Below are 6,924 nucleotides of genomic sequence, written 5' to 3' on the forward strand. Positions count from 1 at the left end.
ATGCCATAGTTTGCTTTTCTTTTTTCAGCTTTAACTCTTTTTTTTTTCTTCTTTTCAAAGTACCAAAATGCAACATTGTTTCCTACAAAAAAATCATAAACTAAATTAAAATTAAATATTTTCACTAATAAAATATATCATATAACTTCCATGAAAATATTAATTAAAATTTAATTTACATAACATTTAATTTCAATAAAATCAACATTTTTACCTCAAACTAAACCACAGTAATTCAAATAATTAACTACAATATTTTACAACAAAATAACTATAAAAACACACAAAAATATATAAAATCAAAATAAGACTAATAAATTCAAAATTACTTAAAAACTTAATAAATCAATTAAAAACTCAAGAGTTAAGCAACAATTAGCACATAAAAAGTGGTAAAATAACTCTATTTTGTAGAGTTATCATCGACACAATCGGAATTAGCAAACCACGGAATAACTCGGATGGAGTTGATAGAGGATTACGAGGGAAAGGAATAGTAGTGACCATATCTCGTGCAGAATTAGATCAAGCTCATTTAGTTGTGTTGGAAAACAATCCTGAGGTTCATCCATATATAACGTAAGTTATAAATTTAATAAACATTATGCTCATTTTTGTGTATAATTGAAATTTTAATGTTGTACTTTGTATTTGCAGTGAGAACATGGAGTTATTACAATCAATGATTCCCAACAAGGTTAAAAATAAACAGAAATGGATTATATATGAGCATAATAAAACATTTAGTCGATGGTTGAAAAATACTATTCTAGCAAGGTTGGGAGAAGAAAACCATGGAGTGTCGACAGAGTTAAAACGCATATCATTTGGACCAAGTGTTCATGTAATAAAGCACCATGCTTACATTGTTGGAGGAAAAAGATTTCACACAAAGTCAAGAGATGATGCTCGAATGGTTCAAAATAGTGGAGTAAGTATTGTGGCAGAAGCAATGCATTTCGCTAGTGCAAAAGACAATAATCCAGTTGCTGGTAATATGACATATTTTGGGGTTGTTGAAGAAATATGGGAGCTTGATTATTCCTTATTTCAAATTCCTCTGCTCAAGTGTTCTTGGGTGGACAACAATGTTGGGGTTAGAATTGATGAACTTGGATTCACTTTGGTTGATTTAAGTAAGAAAGGTCACAAGAATGATCCTTTCATCATGGCTACCCAAGCAAAACAAGTGTTTTACATAACTGATCCTGCTGATGATAAATGGTCAGTTGTTTTACGAACCCCGGAAAGGCAGTTTATAGAAGATGAAAATGACGAAGAAAATGATGATTTGTTTCATGACAATTTTATTGTTGGACAACCAATACATGAGCAAGTTGAGCAAATCCATGATTTCAATGAAGATGATGATGATGGGGAATACATTAGAAATGATATTAGAGACGAAATATGGGTAGATTGTGGATCAACCAAGAAAAGAAAAAGGAAAAGAAAATGTGTCCAGTGAGTAATGTATTCATTTTTATGTTAAATATGTATTTATTTCTGTCATAATTGTAACGTTAATTCTTGTTTATGTGCAGATGACAATTTCTGAAGGGAAGAACACACCAAATAGGTGAGGCCCAACAAAGAAGAACAATATCAATAATCAAAAAGCTAAGGGAATAAAGAGAAATATTCAGTTTAATGATAAAGGTCAACCTATAGGGAAAGCATATAGTGAGATGCAATCGTACCTTGGAGTTAAAACTAGGAGAACGGTCTCTCTCAATTATAAGGATTGGAGACAAGTCCTACAAGAATTGAAGAATAGAATATGGGAGGATGTATATGTAAGAAAATATTTTTAATTACTTTAATATATTGATCATTTTCATGAATTACTTTGCATTTCATTAATCATTTTCTTTCTATTTCAGGGTGCCTTTAACATTCATGGTGTGGGTCCACTGACTATTCATGGTGTTCAACTGACAGACGAATACGCGAGGGTGCGAGTCACCAAAATGTTACAAGAGGATGCTGAAATCCCATGTTCTGTTGGGGAGATACGCTATGTTCGAGATACTTATGATGTATTCATTCCTTGGCCAAAAGAATTAATTATGACTGACCAGGTATAAACGAATTCTTTAATTTGTTCCTATTAAAATATTTGTTGGTCCATTATTTTAATATTATTTTTACTTGATGTTGCATAGGGTCCTCTAAAAAAGAAACCTCCTATGTCAAAAAGTCCATCCAAGGATAAGACGAACCGTAATTCTTTGACTAGCCCACATCTGTCATCAACTGGGTCTCACGTCAATCCAGAAAATACTCTGACCGAAGGCCAACCATTTGCTGATCACATCATGAATCGCATCCATGTTAGCCTTCAGTCTATGGTGAGAGAATTTTGCAGAGTTAAGGGAATGAACACAGTCGTTTCAATTCCAGTGGACCCATCATTCATGAATCGCGAGTCAATCTTTATAACCTCAGAGGATGTGGAACAAGTTGCTACTTTGCATATGATTGGAGGCTCAGCAATGATATTCGGATTAAGGTATCCCTTCAACTAATTCTTTGGAATGATATGAATTTAGAATCAGTTATGAGTACTGCTCTATGATCTGTTGCAAATTTTCATAGCAAATTGAATGTTTACAGGTTTGGGTAGTCCTATTTATAGGGGAACTCTGCCGAAATTTTTCAAAAATATTTAACACTAAAGAAAATTTTGCAAATGCATTTGGGAGTCCCTATTTCCAAACCAGCATGTATTTTACAAGTTTTTTAACATTGAACGTCTTAGCATTAATAATCTTAACGATGTAGAACGATCAACCATTGACTTGGAAAATTGGTTGATGACCATGGATAAGTTGGTCAACTATACTTTATACCTTAGAACATACGGTAAGAAATAGTGTAAACTTTTCTTATTTGATTATTCATATATTAAAAATTTAATTATTTTACTTAGCACGCTTCTTAGTTTAGGGAACATTGGATGTTGGTGATTGCTATGCCAAAAGGAAAAATCGTGTTCTTAGATCCACTGAAATCACACAAACGTCCTAAAGAAATTGATTCAATGATAATGAGGTAAGTTTTAAATTTTTTAAAATATTTCTTAATATGCAACAACTATTACATGTTACTACATTTTAATAACTTTTGTTAATTTTCTTTTTAAATAGTGCATATTATAAGGCTTCTTCCAATGAATTACTCGGCCATCCTACAAAGATATTCAATGTTGAATGTCCAAGACAACCACAAAGTCATGAATGTGGTTATTATGTGTTGAAGTACATTAGAGATCTTGTACGGGCATCAAATGCAATAGTAACCCTAAAAGAAAAAGTAAGTTCATTTTTTATAACTTATTTTGGTATCGATAATCTATAAAATTAATTTATATTTATTAATTTTACAGTTTGGTGGGAAGACGCAATATTGTGAGATTGTAGACCTCTTGCCAATCCAACACGAATGGTTAGGTCAATTGATGACATACATTTATTAGTAAGCCTATTTTGTTTATAAGTTCGTTTAGTTGTAAGTTTAGTTTTTTGTAAATGTATTAACGTTAAGGGCTAGTTATCTTACTTAAATACTTGTGTTTTATATGCTTATGTATAACATTTTTAATTAATAAAAGTTATCATATTTTTATTCAATATTGTAAATTCATATAATTAAATCGTTTAAAAACAATTAGGCCAAAAAATATATATATTAATTAGACCATTTAAATATATATATATAAATAAAATTAGGCCAAAAATATATATATAAATAGAAATCGTCCATTTAAAAATAATCAGAAATATATATTAATTAAAAAGCTGGGCACTTTCTACTTCGGTTTTTAGGTAAAACCGAAGTAAAAGGGCCACTTTCCACTTCGGTTTTACCTAAGAACCGAAGTAGAATATCCCCTTTCTACTTCGGTTCTTAGGTAAAACCGAAGTGGAAAGTGGCCCTTTTACTTCGGTTTTACCTAAAAACCAAAGTAGAAAGTGCCTAGGATGGTCGCGTATATTCACTTTCTACTTCGGTTATTAGGTAAAACCGAAGTAGAAAGTGGGGATTCTACTTCGGTTTTTAACTAGTTTTTACTTCGCTCCGAACTACTGCGGTTGCGAATTTTAGCGAAAACCAAAGTAATTCAAGCTTAAATACCGAAGTAAAAGCCCTTTTTCCTTGTTGTGAACCACCATTGAACTTGTGTTACATATATTCTCAATACATTATTATCATGCAATTATTCCAAAAATCACAATCATCATAACATCATACAAGATCTTGCCACAACCTATCATGTTTCTAAAATTTTCATTGACATAAAACATAATAAAAATAACAATCATGTTTTTGCATACCCCTCTAGGCCGAAACTCATACAATAAACAAATAACCTATTCTTTTCATGCTTTTCAAATACTCATCATCACTACACATATTCTTATTACACAACCATAAAAATCAAACCCAACAACATAAACTCATGCATAAAATAATAAGAAAACACTCCATCAATCCATGAACATCATAACACTAGGGTTATAGATTTTATACCTCTCTTGATTGTAAAATCAAGAATACAATATGATCAACGCCCAAACTTCACACCCCTTGTTCAAGCCTAGGGTTTTTTTTGTTGAAATCCACCATGAGGAGGAGAAAGAAATCCAATCACACACAACAAATAAACAAAGTCAAAATCATATAATCAAGAAAAAGAGATTGGACAAACAAAATACAAGAAAAACATACTCTAAACTTGGTTCCTCTTCTCCTTCTTCTTCTTTCTTTCTTTCTTTCTCCTTCTCCTTCTCTCTCTACATGCCACACTCTCTCTCTCTCTACCTCTCTCTCTAGGTCACGACAGCCACACAAGAATGCCCTCCTCTTATCTTCCTTTCCCCTTTATTTCCATTCTCTCATAATGACCAAATAAAAGAAAAAAAAAGGTAAGTTTCCTTTCTTCATTTTATTTTCTTTTGATTCCTTTTATTTTTCTTTTATTATAAAAGATTGGAGTCAAATGGTAGTTTCCCAAAATGTCTATCCTCATCCAATTTAACTTTATTTACCTTAGAAAATAATGGAAAAACAAATATCACTCCATTTCCCTACACCACACGTCCACTTACTTGCCATATCCTTTATTTTTATTTATTTTTATTTTTTTCCTACTTATTAAAATAAAACTACCCAAAAATATCAATAAATGGCAATTATAAAATGTGTAGAAAATCCACACATGTGCACCCTATTACAATATACTAGCACACACTAAAACACTAGGGTGCATCACTATCTACCATGCACCTTAGTGCATTCAACCATAACTCACATAATTACCTCAATTGTCACACTTATTTAAAATGTAACACTAATAGTAAAATAAACATGTTACACAATTATTCACTTATTAAATTAATTAACCAAACAAACAATTAACAAATTTAAAAAGATTATACCAAACAATTCTAACAATTAAATAAAATAACAAACAATCAAATAAAACGAACAACAACTAAATAAAATAAACAACATTTAAATAAAATAATTCATCACACTTAACATTTAAATAAAATAAATCACAAAATTTAAATAATCTAAAAAAAAAAATTTGGTGCAATACAATGAGCTAGACCCACGGTTTCGATAATAAATAGATTTAGTACTAGTAGTCACCGTAGGGGTGAGTCTAATAGAATTTGACCTATAATTATCAATCTTTCGAAATCTAACATTGTCAAAATAACTAATGAATATCTTTCATAGGGGGACGAATCAAAGCGTCTCGAGGCCCCATTAAGCTATTGACCTTGTTAAACGAACAGTGGAGATCAAATATTAATTATTAAAATAAGCTCATTATTAAAATAGTATTTTTATTGTTCATTTTCGAAAATTAATGACTATGGTTCTCCAAAAAATTGTAAAATAACTAAATTTTTAAAAGCAAAGTCCTATACTTTTCTATTAATTCTAAAGTGTCACATTAAAACAAATTCAATTAAGTTAGAATTATTTTGTTGTTATTTAATATTTAGGTTTAACTATTATAATGTGTAAAGTCCCGAATTTTTAAGACTCGATAATGCGAAAATATCAACATTTTCATTTAACAAGCTATAAACAAAAACCCATATAATAAAACTTTTTAAAGTCGTATGCCCATACTTAATATTTAATACAAACATAGTTTATGAAAAGTAAACTAAGCCTTGTTTATGAAAATAAAACAACATTTCCAAAACAAAAAAAAACAGCTTCCCAAAAGGTCGGTCCACATGTACATCCACAAACTAGACACCAGTGATCACTGCTCTACTTTTCCCTTGTTCATACCTACAACGGGAAACAACTAGGTAAGCAAAAACGCTTAGTAAGTTACACTTTAAAACAACAGCATGTAGAGAAGACAGGTGGTCACTAACCAAGTCACTGACCACTGGTAACAATATCTCAACAGAATTAGGGTTCCGAATCCATCTGTACCCTAAATATTCAATTTCAAGAATGCAAAAGCATCCTGGAAAACTTATGGTCATGCCTGATAACCAATGGCAAACTATTTTAGATAAACAGATAAATCCCTGCACTCAAAAAATCCCAGAGCAAACAGATATAATATATCACAATATAATTCAAGACCAATGCTCGACCATTTCCGACAATTCAGGCGTATCACGCCCTCTAGCATATTTGTTAATCAATAGGGGTGAACTGAGTCTCAGCACTAAGATCTAGCCAATAAATATCCCCATCAAAGGTAACTATCGAGCTACCTAGGGCATCGCTACTTTTCCAAAAGTAAATCCCTCGCAAGGGTAACCATCATGTTACCTAGGGTGTTCAACATTACTCAAACTTGGCAACCCCTAATATCTCTAGGCACTCTCACTAAACAAATATTCACAGCTACTATCCAGGTATAACTTATTAGAGCACTTG

The sequence above is a fragment of the Humulus lupulus genome, chromosome X, assembly GCF_963169125.1.
Source record: "Humulus lupulus chromosome X, drHumLupu1.1, whole genome shotgun sequence".
Classification (NCBI taxonomy): Eukaryota; Viridiplantae; Streptophyta; class Magnoliopsida; order Rosales; family Cannabaceae; genus Humulus; species Humulus lupulus.